At 37.5% G+C, this 19052-nt stretch overlaps 1 protein-coding gene and 2 long non-coding RNA genes across 3 annotated transcripts in view; 2 read left to right on the forward strand and 1 right to left on the reverse strand.

Annotated features, from left to right (window-relative positions):
* Positions 1 to 19052, reverse strand: part of LOC126917752 (peroxidasin-like) — a 330987-nt gene that overhangs the window by 54243 nt on the left and 257692 nt on the right. The window lies entirely within an intron of this gene.
* Positions 1 to 19052, forward strand: part of LOC126917773 (uncharacterized) — a 285490-nt gene that overhangs the window by 38435 nt on the left and 228003 nt on the right. The gene's annotated exons all lie outside the window — the stretch shown is intronic.
* On the forward strand, positions 4909 to 6024 carry LOC126917767 (uncharacterized). Its single transcript, XR_007711055.1, has 2 exons — positions 4909 to 5623; positions 5737 to 6024. It is a non-coding gene; the product is annotated as an uncharacterized LOC126917767 (long non-coding RNA).

Here is a 19052-nt window from a genome sequence, read left to right on the forward strand (position 1 = left end):
ACCAAGAAAGACGAGACACCGCGTTCTTGCGTTTCTTTTTTTAAAGCTTCGCGTAAACAACACCACGAATGATCAAGTAATTCGCCTTCGATTCTTAACGTTCTGTCTCCATCGTTACGTAAAACTGCCGTTGCCAACGATAACGCGATATCGCGAACGGTAAAATAAAAATTCTGCGGATTTTGTTCGTGACAATACTAATGGTTCTTCAATGCTGTTCCAAATGCTTGAAATTCGGTGGAAATGAAATATTAAACGTGCAAATAGTTCAATTTACAAGACACCGTTTTCCACGAATTCTTCGCTGAAATATCTCAATATATTCAGAATTTCGGAATTATTGAAAGCTGGTTTAATTATTGGAAACTTCAATTTGGAAACTTTAATTCACTTTGAACTATAAAACCAATGGGAAGGAAGATAAACAAGAATACGTGGCATCTCGCGGTTTCTTCAGTTTAAGAACTCCCAGTGTCTTTAGTTTAAATGTAAATATCGACTTAGAAAACGTAATACAGTTTTGAAAAAATCGTAGCAGAACGAGTTGCGCTTGCAGCGAAGATACGAGGGGAGTTCAAAGTTCTCGTACGTTACCTTTCTTAAACACAATGCCGGCTGATTTTCTTTTTTCTACGGTAGAACCGAACGATATCACGAAATATGACGAGCCATTGTTTCGGACGAAATAAAACACGTCGTTTATTGCTAGTACGACATAAATATAAATCCTGCATGGTTATTTCGGGAAAAGGAAGGTAGAAGAATCGAACGAGATCCCTGACTTTCCGACCGTGCAATTTCTATGGCATGTGAAATAACACAGGTGTTCAGCTTCCCATCGTTCCGCTTTAATGGCAGAGGTATTAAAGCTATTAATAACATGGCTAAGTGGTGCGTTTCTCTTCCAGCCATGGACGATCTATGTGCCACTAAAGGTTAACAGGCAAGCAACTATTTCACCCTGCCAGTTACCTTTTTTTCCTCCTGAGACCTGCACACGCGACGATTGGCTATCTAATACTACGATGTTAACCTCCCCAAGTTACCTTTTAACACAGAGTTTCCATGATAGCGGGCTGTTCTTTGAAACGTTACGTTTGAGACAGGGAAAGTTTCTACGATTGAAATTTATAATTTAAGAACGAGAAGAAAACAGAATGTTATGAATTATTTTGGAATAGAGAAAACTATTCTACGTCTAGAATGATTACTTTGCAAGTATTTTTATTATTATTATATAAGTATTCGGTTGTCCGGAAAGTGTCTCTTTTTCGCAAACGTGTTTTTTACAGCAGTGCAGCTTCGTACAAACGTGAAACCGAGTCTGTGAAATGTCGCGGAGTTTATCCCAACAGAACAAAATGGATCGTACGTAATTCGACAAAATAATATAAAACAGAAAACATTGTGCGTCTATTATTTTCTCATAAAACGAAAGAAACTTTACGGACAAGCTAATATATAGCCGTGCGTAAAAACTTTCTACGTATAGATTATACAAAACATTTTGAAAATTCATTAGCACCGCAACGAGACACGACTGTTGTAATTATACAGACGTTACAGGACATTTATTGGAGTTATATTAGGTTGTCCGAGAAGTTTCTTTCGTTTTACGAGGAAATAATAGACGCAGTCACCTTTTTTGTTTTATATTATTTTGTCGAATTACGTACGACCCATTTTGTTCTGTTGAGATAAACACCGTGACATTTCACAAACTTGGTTTCACGTTTGTACGAAGGTGCACTGTTGTAAAAAACACGTTTGCGAAAGAAAGACATTTTTCGGGCAATCTAATAGATACATTTTGCAAAGATCACCAAAGATCTTTGAAGAACCAATTAATAAGCCGCAATATACGGTAACATCATCTATATATTTTTCACTCGTAGACGTATCATTATAGTGAATATCTTGTAACTTCTATATACATGGTGATTGTTAACTGGTGGTACAAGCGGAAAGGGGGCGATTCTACGCGAAAAAAGAAGTCGAAAATATAGAATAAAAATTTTTCGTTCGAGGTTTTGTTTTCGAGAAAATCGACTTTGAATCTTCGCTCGGTACGCGCGCACTTTATCACGTCTCGTTATAACGGATCTCACTGTAGATCGTTGTCTCGATGGATATTATCGCAGTTTAAGTTTGTTTTTGTCGTAACGGAAAATTAGGAATACATAATGAAATAATATAAAGTAATCATAAAGTTTATTATTACAAAAATTACCCCCTTTACACTTGTACCACCAGTTACCAACCACCCCGTATATTTTCGGATTCAAATTTTTACTATTGTAACCACGATAGTCGTGCCTCGTTACAGTGCTAACGAAATTTCAAAGTGTTTCGTACACTGCGCGTAATATATTCGTAAAAATTTTCAAACATTGGTAGACAGGCAAAGAACGAAGGGAAAATCGACGAAGAATACTTAGTCCTTAAATTTCACGAATTCCTGTCACGACTAAAAAAATAGATTCCCTTGACGAAACATCTTCTTTTAAATAAGAAAAGTAGATAACGAAAACAAATTCCGTTGCATTATTTCAAAATTCGAAATCGATTTTCATAAAACAGAAATACCTAACGCGGTTGTTTCTCTGGCTTCCTATTGAAATTTCTCCATCGTCGAACGTTAATTGGAGAGCGAGCCGAACGGACGCCTGCGGGAACGAGTTGTTCTCCGTGACCAGTGAGAATATATTAATGAGATTGCGTGATGCAATAAGCGGTAATAGCTAGCGGCTAAAAGGAGGAAAGTAGGAAAAGGCTAAAAAGGGCGGGCCATTATTCGTTTAGCAGGTAATCCCTCGGGGGACGTGACGACGTTTGCAAAGGGAGAAACGGTTCCGAAACATCCGTCACGCTGTCAGCGCGTGTCGCTGTGACAGACAACCGGCCGACTGCTTTGTTACTTTATTAAGAATAGTCTTTTCTTCGAGGATACGCGATGACTTCTTTATGAAATTTGAACACGTTTCGTTCGACCGGAGATATTCTCCGTATTTGTTTGTTCGGTTCTTTACGAACGGCAAGCAGCAAGTATAATGAAGGGAAATGTAATCGAATTAACTTGCGTGAGTTTGGCTAGTTGACTTGTTTCGTACAACAGTTGCGGAATTAGGAGAAGCACGGAATTATGGAGCGGGTTAACCGGATGATAAAATAGTTCTCGATCGTCGATTGACAAATTTAACTTTGGCATTCAGAGCAAAGTATAACGTACTTTTGTAAAACATAAAAGAAAGAACAGCTATTTTGGCGAATAAAATTATATTTCCTTATATTTCCGCGTCGTTTCTTTCCGTTTTAATCCGATTTGTAACAACTACGAAGAAACCTACTGTTGTTGCAAATACCTTGATATAACAGTTTCTTTTATCTGAAAACGTAGAAAATTCCGCCAATTTGCTCGGCATCGAATCGACGACGCAAGCGTAAGATTTACATCTATGAAATTAAGTTGAACAACGTGTAGAGAAATATTACTTCTGGAAACGTTCTTTCTCATCGCAACGAAGGTTCCGTAAGAAAGTTACTCGAAATATATTTCATTTAACGTTCCTCAAAACACCGTGTCCCAAAGGAGTCAGTCAGAAAACAAAGCTGAAACTCGACTCGACGATCGAGTCAAGGGACCGAGAACGCCGACGAAGATCCTCCGCGAGTCCATATATGAGAATCGAAAGAAACTACGTGGCTCGTTCGTAATTCACGGAGCATAGAGGAAAGAATTTTCACGAGAGACCGAACGTATCTCCGTTGCAACGATGTTTGTGCACCGGTGGAATGAATCGCCACGGATAGGTCCAATGAAATTATACGGCTCGCCTCGGGACCGCTTTGTACACGTATCCGATAAGGAACTACGTATTCCGTCTTTTCCTTGGATCGTAAGATAAATACACGAAGTAAAGGAATGGCAAACGAGCCTTAATGGTCTGGAGCGTGGATCTTTGTTACACGTTCTAGATATCTTGGTCGCGCTCCTCCTGGAGTTTCCTCCTGGAGTGCATCGTCTCGAAAGATGCATTGTCGAGGTTGTAGCCCCGACGGGCCATTAGCGCGACGCGTACAACTGCCAGTCTCTGCATTATTAGCGACTAAATAGCGGGCGTAGTCCATGCGAATACGTAATTTTGAAACGGCATTGTTTTGTCCCTACCGAAAACGAAACTCGTTATCCGCGGACGAGCGAACCATCCTCTGTCACTCGTGTCGCCTGTGGCTTTTTGTCCGGGTTCTCCTCCTGAAAAGCGCTCGGCGTTTGCCATTTGTTAACGTTAATCGACTCTCCTCCTTCGTTACATGTAAGTCGCATGTATCGTTGTATTAACACGTTCGCTACGGCTCCGATTTTCATCTCCTACGATGCTGCGCCAACGAATAATTTTCATACGATACCTGTCTTTATATTACGAAATATACGTATGCGTTTAATATGATTAAACGTGTTGATGTATATAGTGGCGAGACGAGTTGATACTCGCTCTAGTCAAATGTATTTAAAACTATTTGCAGTACAGAGTTAGTTAGTACGTTGGCTCGATATTAATGGCTAGAAGATTGCTCGATATTGATTGACTGTTTTAACGATCGTGTTCGTTTATTTACACTGGTCGAGGAGTATCGGAAAGTTTAAGTTCAACTTCGATTGACGGTTGCACGTAGCGGCGACGTTGTTTTGCCCGCAGTTTGTTTATCGTTACGTTTTGTACGTCAAGATGGTTTCAATGTCCCGAGGCAAAACAACAACATGAGTCGCTCTCGATTCGCATCGTCCTCTGACTCGTGTGCCGCTGCAAATTATTATGAATTGCTTGCTCGTAATTTCGCGATTATTAGTTCACGTGCTCCATTCAAGTCCATACGACATGCATAATCTAAATAAAAGTATGTGCCGTCTGGATCGCGCGATGTACGCAGTGGATGTATTAGACAGTACAATGGAATTACTCGTTTGTTCCGTAATGGTTCTATAGTATGACCAGTGTTGGAGTATAATTTTCGAACTCTTTCATAGAGTACTAATTTTTATCTTGTAGCGGTATCTGCGTCTTAGGACGTTTCGATACGAAGATAGCTCACATAGTTGTTTTGCCACAGAGGATTAACACCGTACGACGCACATAATGTAATAAACAAACTCTGGACAAAGCAATTTCGCTGCTACGTGCAACCTACAACCGGCGACAAGTTCAAACCTTTTAGTACCCCCCTCGACCAGTATAAATAGACGACCATGTCCTCCAGACACAGTCAGTCGCGCGAATCAATGTCGGTATCGAGTCATCGAGTCAGTCAGTCAGTCAGTCGAGCGAATCAGTATAACAATTAGTATCAGTACCGCAGTATCGCGCAAACTCACAACGAATATCATCAAGCGAGTTGCGATTAACTTTGTATTCTACATTTTAAAATATCTGTAAATATAGTTAATTGAATTAACTCGTCTCCTTATTGCTTTAACCAACAACACGTCTCACCGTCCACCACAATCTGAATAGTCCTGTTTGCGTACCGCAGACACGTTATTTAAATAATAACAATTGAAATAATTCTTCGGTGACGTCTGCTCGACAGTGTTCACTTTACATAGCAACAAATCAGGTTCGCATAGGTATGTTGAATATCATGACCGCTAATCATTTGTGATAGATAGCTTTTACCCAACAATGAGGCAGAACGCACGTATTTGTTCGGTTATTGGTAAATATCTGTACATCTGTTTAGAGGAGGAGCATCAGAAATAGGAATAGAAAATCAGAAGTAGATCTCAGTGAGAAATCGAAGACGCAATTGGCGAGGAAAAAATCTAAGATTGTGAGAAGATCTACAAAATCTGTGTAAACACATGTCTCGTAATTTATACTACTCGTATTATATACTATTTGTATATAATCTGGTCTGCATCCCAATGAATATTTTAAAAAATTCCAAATGTTACTCAATTATAATTAATATAAATATTGTAATCAAAATTATATTACTTCTGAGATGAATAAAGATTGTTTCGAATGACTTTAATATTATTATTTACGCGTCTTTGTAGCATTTAAAATCTGACACTTATAAACTTGCAAGTCAAAGTATGACGAACATAAGTTGGAGTTGCCGATTAATATGAATTCTCTTAAACAAGAAACGTGGCAAAAAATTAATTTTAAAGATAAAATGAAACACCTATTAAAATTTATTAATAGGAAGAAGCATGATTTATTTATATTTGACTTCCGCGATAATAAATACTAAGAAATATATTTTATTTTCTATTTTGTCGCTATATATTTTCTATCTAAGAAAGTAAGATAGTTTTCACAAGGTTTCACTTCTTTCACATTTTGTACGCTAGACTCTTTTCACGATGCTGATTAAATCCGCCGTCTTCGTTAAGGCAGCCAATTTAGAACCATATAATCAATACACAAAGAAGGATAAAGAATTTGCATGATAACGCCACTTAACTATGCTACGTGTAATCATAAAAGTCAGTCCACCCAGGAATAATGATACACCATCGACCTTCTTCATCTTCCACGGAATAAAATAACTATAGCGCACGTACCTAAGGAATTCTCTTTTCCTAAGCCTTGCTCTTAGCTTTCTCTTCGTTTTCTTAAATAAACCAAGCTTCTTAACTTTAAATTTCAAGTGTGAAAATTAACTTTCATATATACTTTTTACTTATCAAATATACAAGCTATGTTATATTTTAGAAAAGTTTATGTTCAAAGTCCAAATCGAAATCGTCGATGCACGAACAGAACATAAATTTGTTAAAGCGATATTCTCGCGTATTAAAGTCGCGCGAGAAATTTCATTCGATCGATATGGAAGATAAAATGATGTTTCAATAAATGATTTTCTTTAATAAAATAGAATATTTCAGTGATGAAACGTTTGTTTAAGCGTGCATATTTTAGCGGCTACATCGAATATTTATATCTCAATTTATAATAAAAAATGAAGACAGTTAATACAATTGTTTCTAGGTAAAGCAACCGAACGATGAAAATTATTACTTTGATATTAATATCAATATGGACGTTGAGAAATATAATACATAAAAAGCTTCGTTCGAAGCTAAAATAATAAAATTGTTAGATTTTAATAACCTTTACTCGTGAAATAGAACTTTTTACGAAATGTTGTGTTAAAATTTATCGAATTTTGAAAATGTATCTGAATAAATCATTTCACTATACAACATAGAATATTAAAACCAATTTTCCTCTACGATGTTTTTACCATTTATAAATTCACATCGAGAAGTACCGTCATGGAGCGACAACCGAATAATATAACTTGTTATTTTTTCATTCCAAAACGAAACAAAAGGATAGTTTTGATAGCAAGAGATTTCTTGATAACGTATCGAAGTTCGAAATTTCTATCTTACAAAAAAAAAAAAAAAGAAAAATCAAAAACATATATAATTCCATCCTTCGCGGCTAATATTCCTAATAATATAAATTTGCTGTAATTGATACGATATAAAAATTCGCTAAAAATAACAGAAACAACAATCCTCTTTCTTTCTCTGTGAAAGTCTTTTAAGCAAATGGTCCCTAATGGTTCACAAAGCAGACTGAAACGTTTACAATGGCCGGTTGAGTGACAAGCGGTGGTTTCCGATTGGCGACCGCTCTCCGGCTGTTTATGCCGGTATTTCAAACAAACGTTATTACAAGCGTGAAACAGGTTCACGGCCGGACATGGATTACGATGGTATCAGAATTTTCGCGACGCGTTCAACCGGCAGACGTACGCGAATTTAGGGAGTTGTCGTTGCACGCGAAATATGTCCCCGGTCCTTTGTGAGTCGAGATAGGGTGAAAATGGCATTTAATGGATGACCGCCTGTCGAACTATTTGCATAAAGTGTAACACGTAGAATGCTTCGTGGCAACACCCTCTTTCGAAGTCGGCTCTTTTCAACGCTAATTTAACGCCCCTTCCCACGAGAACATACCAGGTTTTTGTTCGATATTGCACTTGTGTCGCGCGGTATGCGGTTCCCCATCCCTTTAACACGCGCCATTCTGTTCTTCTTCCCTCCCTTTTGTCGTTGAAAGGTGGCAGAACTGTTGCTGACAATGTTCCATGCTGCACGTGTAAATCCTCATGACACACGAGCGAATCACCTGCTGTTTTCCGGATCGAACATTTCCGGCTCAGCGTCGCTGTTTTCGGACGAAACACGTATGCTGTGACTCTGTTTCTTTTTCTTCTTTTGTACTAAATTCGTGCGGATGAAACAATGACTTTTGTAAATACGTGAAATTATTCGGAATTCAGCGTTCAGTCCAGTTTAAACAACTGGAAACAAAGTTCTGAATAAGTTCGAAGATATCGTACCTTTATCAAATTTTTCCTGTTCGTCTGGTACTTTTATAATCAACGAAACAGAGTTTCATTAATCTTGAATTTAGTTTAGTATGTACAGTTTTGCCTCGAAATAAGCTTGCGCTATCCCCTCTTCTTTCATTCAACTTGCCGATAGAGCAAGAATCCGTGAAAACGAAAAGCCAGATTTTCATGGTTGAACAATGTCATGGTTTAGCCGGAGAGAGAATAGAATACGTTAAACATGTATAATACTTGGCCATTCTAATGTTGCTCGACTGATTACTATTTGATTTTTTCGCTATTTCCAGCTTCTCGATCGTTTTCCGTGTTCCTCCTCGTCCTGCTCGAGAACCAAATCAAGTCGAACAGCATATCTGACTCGTAACAAACGATATATAGCGTCCTCAGCGTGTTGCTTATTTCCAGACGAAACTGTATATTGTATACGTATAATTACATCTTATATGCTACAAATACTTTGAGTGTACGTTTAAATTGTATATTGGAGTAGCTGAGAAAATTAACATATTTCTATTTACCGAAGATTACTAATATTCATGGCGAAAATATTTCAGAATTCTTTGAATTCTTGGGATACATCGAGAAACCTTCGAGATAGCTACGAGTGACGAATAAGTCTCGTACATTATTCCGAACTTTTAAGCGTTTGGAATATTCGGAATTCTTTGGAAACAAATATTTCACGAACCTACGGTGTTCTACATAGTCTGGGCAAGATTATTAGAGAAATAACGAAACTTAACTTCTTTCTCTGATTAATGAAAATAGCATGATATATATTGCGCTATGATATAATATACTACGATTAAAGCGATAATTAAACCTTAATTTCTTCTAAAAGTTATAAATAATATGTATTCCTGATAATAATTGATAGAGTACAGCAAGCATCAAACAAAAGGGAAATTACGATCTCGCACGAAGTTACGATGACGATAATCGAGTTGATGAATCGAACGATCGCTTGTCAGTTGCCAATTGCTAATCATCAACGATATGACAAGCGCATCAGCTACAATCACGAAGCCAGCATTAATTCTAATCAGTTAGCCTTGGAAACAATCAGATATTCGATAATCAATCGATGATTGAGTCACTTATGCGTCAGTCCGTTGACACATTGAGAAATCAGATTAAACACTTAAAAAGTCCATCAATTGTTATACATATAATAATTCTATGAATAATATTTACCAATAATAATAATAATCCTGTCTAAAATATTCTAGAATGAACGTATTACCTGTTAACACGTGAATAATATCCTTCGTATAAAATATTCATAATGACGATCGACAAAATTGTAAATATAATCAAAGTTTAAAGCGATATCGCCGCTTGAATCGGTTAAACTCGTAACGAAATATTAGGTTGTCCGAAAAGTGCTTTTCTTTCACAGACACGTCTTTTACAACGATGCATCTGTATACAAACATGAAATCTAATCTGTCGAACGTTGTGAATTTTATTTTTACAGAACAAAATGGATCATAGGCAATTCGATATAATGATATAAAACGGAAAATGTTGTGCATCTGTAGAGGATAGTTGGTCGTGTGGTTTAAATGACGAGGTAACTCGATGTTGAAACCGTCAAATGTATTTAAAATAATTAATAAATACAGAGAATGTTCTAAAGATCGCTAAAGACTGTGTATTGATCGCTAATAAAATCGCTCGAGACTCAGACTGAAAAACTGATCACCTTACGATCGCGTTCGTTTATTTATACTGGCCCGGAGTTTATTTATTATTACATTATGTATGTCCTAACGACAAAACAACAAGACGATTCGAGTTGTCCTCTAGCTCATGTGCCGCTACACATCCATTATTTTCTTTGTAAAACGAAAGAAACTTTTCGGACGACCTAATAGCTCGATGAAATCTACAAACCGATAAATCATTATAATTTTCCAAATTATATATTATGTATTCATAAGTTGCTCGAACTCGCTCAAATACCGAAGAAGGCAATCTAAATCTTACATCGAATCTACCAAGCAGAATAATATAATATTTCGTAAAATTTGACGGAATTCACGACTCGTGAAACACTCCGCGAACCGCAGCACGTCGTGGCACGAAAACTACGTAGATAATTCAGAGTTCGACGTGCAGTGATATATCCGAGATTTTTGCCCTACTTTCCTATACTTGTATCCACTAGATCCAAGGTGACATGTGGAGAACCGATATGGCAAGTAAATGGCTGTTCGCGCGAGCGTTGCATCGAATTCCAAAAAGTTTACGGTTCTGGAATATGTGCGCGTATACGTATGTACAGTGTACACACGTGCAGACGTCGCAATGGCCGAAGATTACGTTAGGGTGCCTTTTGTATGCAGTCCCACACGTACACCGTACGAGCCTGTACCGCGATATTTGACTTTCCTTTTTCCATTTCTCAGCGACCGGTCTCGAAACTGGCCGACACCATCGACTTTAAATCGTTCTCTATGTCTGCATTCCTTTTTTCTGTATTTCCAGTTTCTATCCATTTATGCTAAGTAGACCAAACATTACGTTCAGCGTATTTCCCATTTTTTTTTTTTTTTTTTTTTTTTTTTAGAAACCTACCTTAGCTGATTTTTCGGTTTCTCTTATCCTGCTATCGCTTATTTTACAATGCAAATAATTTTAGTCGACGTAAGGACAATTCGAAACAATTTTCCTTTTCAGAATGTTCAAATGGTTGTACGATGTATCTAATCATGGTAATGTTACACACGCTGCGTTAACGTATCTAATGTTAAATAATATTATCGATAATAGAGGTTCGTCAATTGTTTAAAAACAACCTGCGAATATTTTAAAACGTTTAACGTAATGGAATAAATAATTCTCCGGCATTAAAACCTATTTGGGATAAGAGAGAAGCGGGAAGCAATGGTACAATTTTTCTGATCACACCTGCGACGAATTATTTTTGTCGTTTCCTTTTCCCGGTTCCCTTGTCACTTCAGTGGAAGAGAATAACGTCAGCTTGGCCGACCAGACAAATTAGAATATTACGTATGGGCCATCGGTATGAGCGAGAATAATAATTAGAGACCGACAGACTGTACGCGCGAGAATAATTTTATCGCGAAGGAGTATAACGCGAGGATAGAAAATTCGTTAGAATTACGTTCTGGATCGCTGTATCGAAAATTAGTAATTCGTTCTCTCTATGCTTATTGCTCGCTGACGATGCATATTCATTTAGATTACAAGTTTTAGAATAAATTTGATTATCCTTCTAGGAAGTAATTATACTATCCTTTTATCTTTTTATTCAGCTCGCGATGTAGACATTTCGTTCTGTTCGCGTCTTGAAATAATTTTCTGATCTATTCTTTTAATTATTACATTTTTAATAAAATATTTCGTTCGTTAATCTCAAGGAGATTGAAAATACAGCAAACTAACGTGCAATTTTCGGTAATAATTTGTTTCATTTATGTGAATTTTAGTTTTGGACGCAAAATAACCAATAGATATTGTACAATGACCTGATTCCGTAAAATTACATTCTTTGAAATAGCAATTGTACAAGACTTAATCGACAAGAACGAGGAAAATATACTAAACGAAAATTTAACCTGGAAATTCAAGCTCTGATCAAACTTTGATTGAAAATGTACCAACTTAGCGTAACAAATTGCCACCCACCGAAACGAAATTAGCGAATAATTGCAGGACTAGCTTGGCGACGTGAATTACATCGGCCATTTGAGTAGTCTGGAATTGTTCAAGCCGAAAAAAAAAGATAGCTACCAGCATTACGTAGAATCGTCGAATACCGGTGGTCCGTGTGCGATAATTAACCCCAAATTTCGCACGACGATATAAAAGTTTCGCGACAGCGTGTTTGTGTCGTCGGTCGTATAATTTCCTGGCAATGGTGCACTGGCTCGGAAAACACAGCCAAAGCTATTCGTTATACGAAGAAAAAGACAAAACAGGGGAAAAAATAGCTGGAATCGATACGAAACGCAAAAGTTTCCGTCGTCTCGCTACATTTTTCCGCCTCGCTCTTTCTAATTTAAATCTAATCCACCTACGGTTTTGCTTTTAAAAGATAACTTTCGCGTAACTTGATGGTAGAAACGTAGATTTAACACATGTAAATGCTTCGTTTTAAGAGAAGTGGAATAAAGCTTTACCGCTATAAATCGTAAGATTTCGATGAATAGACGTTAGATGAATTTTCAATAAACAACAGAGGAAAGCTTCGGTGCTGATTTACACAGTAAGTTAATCCGCGTAGCTATTCTTGTTCATTAAATTTATTTTACAACGTAAATCTACAAAGTCTGGGTTATATTCCACACAAAGAATGTGGTCTACTGTTCAAGCAACGGAAACACACCTCGATCTTGTGAAATATTTAGAAAGTTCTCGATCTTGTGCTTCGTAATAACGAGACGAACTTGAAGCATAAATTATACTTCCAATTCCCTAAAGATGGATTGTACTTTTACGACATATTATAATAGTTCTTCCATTAGTAGTTTCATGATTTGAATCAATAATTCTATAGAAATCATAAATAACGCGAAGCTAGAAACGTTGCTAAATACAAGTTATGATCGCTTCGAAATTTTGTATTTGATATATTGTTACAACAACGAATAGTCGGTTTATTTCTATTAAGAGATCATAAGACAGGAGCTTCAGGTAGATTGAAGATCTTCTTTTTATCTTGGCGAAAGACGTCTTTAAACTTCAGCAAACACAAAATAAACAGCTTCGTAAAACACATAAAAGAATCGAAAGACGCGGTTACCGTCTAATAGAAACGTTTTATTTTATTATTTTCTAGTCTCCTCCTTTGCATTCGTAGAACAGGAAGCACGGTGGAACGTTTGCAATAATGGAACGAAGGAAAGGCGATTCGTGTGACAGAATCCGCGACTTCAGTTTCAAAGCGATAAACCGCTGGTTGTTTCGTGGCCTTTGACACCGTTAACATGCATGCAGATTGGCGCGCCAGGATGGATGTTCGATTGCTTGGAGAAGACGTTCTCGAAGCCACAGGCGGCTTCTCGAGTGCGAGTCTAGAAGAAGCCAGCCCCTAGAGGAGGGATGCTTTGTCGCGTTGAAAGCGAAGAAGGAAACACTCGAGGGCCTTTCGAGCGAGGATCCGCCGCTATTGGAAAGCAACGCAGCTGGGGACCGGATCACCTCATTAAAACTGCATAAAAAGAGCCGAGGAGCGCGGCTTTGTCGAACGTCCACTCCGTGTAAAAGGTGAAACCAAGACGTGGATAAGATAGTAGCGTGGTAGAACGTACAGTTGCTCGCGAAAGTATTCCGACGCTTGCGTTTTGAAATTTCATTAAAATCGTAATTTATTCTTTTAAACCATTCTACTAATAAGTCTCGATATTCAGCGAGATTATCTTATCATATTTCGATAGAAATATTTTTATCTACTAAATTTTTGTTCAACTTGTAAATTTCCTACCAGCGCATAAAAATACGTGGTTCGTTTATCTGTTATATGTTTAAGATGACTGTCCATCTAATTCTTTACTAAACACATATGCTTATCATATATATCTGGTAAGTTCTATGTATATTTTCAGATTGATCTCAAAGACCAATATAATCGCGATAGTCGAGTCTCATTACAGGATTAGCTAAATGTCTAAATGTTTCGTATAAAACACACGACGGATACGTACGATATTTTTACGGCGAGTGGCACAATAGTTTCGCAACCCGCTGTATACTCCTGACATTTTGTCTCGAAGCTACAGATACCGTTCGATTTCAGATGGAGTTTATAGGAAGACGAAGCTCTCACCACTGGGAAAAATCGCGTTATTGGTTGCCTGGTGACTAAAATACGCTAAACAACTTCTTGAATTTCAGACTCTCTTAGGCTGCTCTCGGATTACATATATACATTGTCAATATTTCAAGGTTCTCAAATAAGAGGATCAATATGTATTGTCAATACAATATTGTCGATATTTATCGATAAACTACATTTTCGTTGAGAATCTTCAACTATCGACGGTATTATCGATCGCCCAAAGGCAACTTCAGAAGCTGCTGATTTCGATGCTTTTGAGTTTCCTGCACTACGCTAACTTTGTTTCTTCTCGTTGTTAGAGGCATGCTTATTATTATTGTGTTAATATTTGGAGAAGGAGGCTGAGCGAATTTTTGATATGTTTGACTGCATTTGCGAATCGTAGACGTGGGTTTGCACGAGAGAGATGATAGAAAATTTCAACGAGAGTTAATTTCCCTCGGAATTGCTTTTTGTGTTATTTCTGATTCGCGATTCCAGTTGCACAAAGATTTTCTGGAATCAAAACCCTTAAATATATGTGACGTTGAAAAACCAGTTACATTTATATCTCTTTTGATCAAAGAAATCACGTCGTGCGAACAGGATAAAAATTTTGTCGCGATTTTGAGAATTTGAATGTACACGGTCGCGTACTTTTGAACGTATCATTTTTTTAGTTTCATAATTAATCACGTTGTAACTTTGCTCTATGCCACGACACATTTTCATAATTCGAACAAATATAATCAACCTTTTGTAACAATAAAAGAAGTAGACTATTTTAGAAAAATTACCAGCGGGGAACTATCTTACACTGCTATTGGTTTTCGTCGTGTCTTTGTAGAAAGCATTAATCTTCCGAAAGAAGGAAACCATTAATTAATAAGTATGTTGAGCGGTGACATCGCGAGATTAATCTCCACGAAATCGTGTCCAGGTTAGTTTAAAACTTGGGTAATTGATCCCGAAGAATGAAATTCCTGCTCTCGTATAAATAATTCAACAGCCCTATTGAATTCCTTGAGACCAGGATTATTGACATCACATTCTACGGATTACGAATCGTCTGAATTGGTTTCCACGAGACCAAAGTCATCTTTATTGGATCGGTCCTCTTGATAAGATCTTGGATTACTAATTCCACATGCGTGTTCTACTGTATCACAAATCGAATAGTGCAATTGCGGTTCTAATTAGAACTTAGATTACCTACGGTTCTATATAATGCACGTATTTATCTGTAAACTTTATTACGAAAGACTAAACGCTTTCGGTGTTTACAACATCGGATTGTTACTTAACAGTATATACATACAAATCGTATTTTTAGATGCTATTAACCATAATAAGTTCATTAACAATTTTTAACTGCCACGTTGGTCATGGTTTCTCCTGTGACGCCACGGTGGTCATCGATGATCGGAGCGCATGAACTTCTTACAATTGTAAAAATTGTATGAAAATTGACAGTTAGGGCAGTTTGAATATAACCGATAAATAGAAGATACTTTGAAATAAAAAGTACCCCATTGAACGATTAAACATTTTTATTAGAACATCGATAAAAAAAAAATGAGAACAAATCTTGCTTCTAAAGGTGAACTGTATTTGTATCCATATCGTTGAGGGGTAATCTACGAATATTATTATAAACACAGCTTAGAAAATAATCGTAAATGCTGCTTTGTAATCATACAATTGAACTTAGAAGTGTGCACATACCTTACTGTTATATATAGAACGAGCAAATACCGTTTACCAATATCTTCTACACGTTTCAACGATACATTCTGGACGTTTTGTTTACGACGAAGTAATAAATGCGAATGGTTCGTTGAAATAAACGAAGTCTTGTTATAATGTGTCGCTATCATCTGTTACCGAGGCGCCACCAGGTCACCCATGACCACCAATGAGATAAGCGGTCCATTGGGGAAGAATGTTGTCTTACATCGTCGATTTATTATTATTTTGCCATTACATGCTTTGAATAATAAAAATACTTCCGTGGCGTCCTGAGCGAAACGTGTGATTTCAGCATGGCAGTCAAAATGTTAAACTCCTAAAACTAAAAAATCAGCAAACATTAACTTACTATGCTTCTGCCTATAATTTCGCATTTGCTGATCGACAAAAATGGTCGAGCAATAAATTATGTCCATCAAAGGAATGTACACCTGTTCCATCCTGGACGCAGATTTATTCTTATCCATAATAGAATCGAACAGTTTATCGCGTCAGCAAAAGTTCGAGCGTAACGCGTTAAATGGGCCTGGACACAGCAAACAGCGAAGGATTAAGGATATTCGTCGTTCTCCACGATCAGTATTCCGAAAGTCAGTTTAACTTGGCCGCGTTTACGTCCATCGAATAGACTGATTCGTTCTTGAGCAGTAAGCCGGCTGAGCTTGAATTTTATTGCCGTCTTTAGGGTGTTTGCAGTGTGACGATATGAGAGCCATGGCGCCACCATGTCCTCAGGTTCTAAGCTATGATAATTTTTAACGTAAATAGCGCTATTTATCTGCTCCACCACGTATACGATCCATGATAGATACTTGTTCCGGTTCTAGATGTATTTTAACGTTAAGGAAGTTACGCTTCTTTAGCAAAAAATTGCGATTTTTGGGATTTGTTTTTTCTTTCGTGATCTTCCTTAAAAGCTTCACACGCACAGACCTATCGTATCGTTGGCATTTGTTCCTTTGACAAAGATTTATAATCCTTTTAAATTCTACCGTGTACTGTGCAAAATGCTTAGTGTTGATTTTTCATTTTTATCCCAAATTTGTTATAAATATTTCTCTCTTCTCTAGAAACTTTCCGTCAAATAAGCGTGTTTGAACGAACAAGTAGTAAAATCAATATATATTTATCAGAGTTACTCTGCACTCGTAACTCGTCGAAGAAGATATCGCGATTTATCACGGCACATAATTCAAAGCGTCACGGCTATTTATAATTGTAGCGGGTAATTTAATTTTCCTAAAATTTTCGTTGCTACGTTAGTCGGGCAATAAATTACGCAAGTGGAAGGAATTCCTCGTTCGGGAATGGCCAAACTTTCTGCGTGAACGTAAAAACAGTTTCAGATAGGTAACTCTTATTTCAGGGAATTAATTTTACAACTTTCCAATGGATGAATTCTACTCATTGTCGTCTTTTTTTGCGTAGAAACTGTTTGAAAATAGTTTCAATTAGTTATAGAATCGCAGAATAAAACCTTGGACTGTGGAATGTTTAGTCGATAATTTAGCTCGTATATATTTAAAACGTCGCAGATTCCTTTTTCATCCAATTATTAAGAAAAGAAAGTACGAGTATTTATTAAAAAATTCTTTTACCTTTATCCATGTCGCGTCTGTTAAAATCTTCATTTTAAAGGGAAGATATTTGCGGGTAAACGTTTACGAGCAATAATTTCGTACTCGCAGCAAGAATGAAAAATGAAGCATCGTACATTTGAAGCACGTACATTGTAAAGTCGTACATTTTCATCGCAAAGAGGGGGCAATTATTCTCCACGCGAATGCTCGACGCAATTGAAGAAATAGCGGTAAATATATTCTCTTCGGTTTGTCTCTTCAAACCCTTCTCTTCGTAGCATCGCTGTACTTTCAACGGTCCTGTAATTTGACCCTTAAGAAGCTTTTTCCCTTATAACGTGTGCAACAGTCTGATTCGCGTTTCGAAAATCGCGTATAGAGAAAAAGTTAACCACTTTTTTAAGAACAGAAGAAGGAAAAACAGACGAAGAACATAGTTGAAATTACTCTTTTCTTTGGCCCGTCAGCCACGGGCGATTTTCATATTTTCCTGCGAGAAATCCTGACCGAAATTTTTATCTTGTACAGCGATACAAGAAACGCGATGTGATAATAAATAGCGTAGCCGGCCGATATTAACGGAGTAAATAGATACGAAATAAGTAGACGCGATTTCAGCGGTTGAAGAGTCAAGCGATCGATATTAAATTGCGCCATACCACGCTAACCAAACTGAAGACTCAGTCCAACCATTATCGGACTACAGACTACGGATAACAGTTTTTTAGTTGAACCGTCGATTATAACTGATGGCGCACGGAAGTAGAACAACGTTGCATAAGTTTGCTGCCTGTAGATGCAAATCCCAAGAGAGCTGAGATACCGCACGTACATACCGCGCGATATGCTCGAGTTAGCCATCTTTCCCACTTCCCAGCTTCTGGTCCGTCGCGGAAAATTGGTCCGCGGCCACGTGTAATATCACCATAAATTTATCGCGACTAGCGTTAATGCACCGAAAGTGTTTGGCTAGTACGTTGTGTTTGCTTTGCGTACCCGTATTGCAAATTCATTCGACTTGTCGTTTTGCAGAGGCCACGTTTTCTCGCGATTGCCGCATTAACCCGCTTTACGAAATGGATTTAAGGGAATCGTAGCCGGTTCTCTCCCCTCGTTACTCGTCTCCCGGATTACGCCCGAATCGGAACGGATTTGTCACGATCGCGCTGATCGATTTCTTTTCTCCGGACTAGAAGTGGAAATGAATTTTCTTCGAGTATCGTCGTATAACCCGCGCTTCTTCCAAATATTCTCCTCCAGAACTCCATTGTACTCTTTCCATAGCATCTACAGTTCTGTCTTCGTTTACAAAATCACCGAAATTCGTAAAATTATCGCGTACGATTGAAACGGAAGAGGCGAAATCTGAAAATTTAACGCGATCTGTGATTAGAAATATCTTTTACGTGTCCGCTGAAAAAAGCAAATCGAACTTCCTATAAAAGAGTCCGAGGAACTCAATCGCAAACTGCATAACGTTGCTTCCATAAGAATTCACCGACTTGTCGACTATTTTCTAAAGATTTAGAGGATTTTTAAACGACATCTCTGGACCGATGGACTGC

This window comes from Bombus affinis, chromosome 6 (genome assembly GCF_024516045.1).
Source record: "Bombus affinis isolate iyBomAffi1 chromosome 6, iyBomAffi1.2, whole genome shotgun sequence".
NCBI lineage: Eukaryota > Metazoa > Arthropoda > Insecta > Hymenoptera > Apidae > Bombus > Bombus affinis.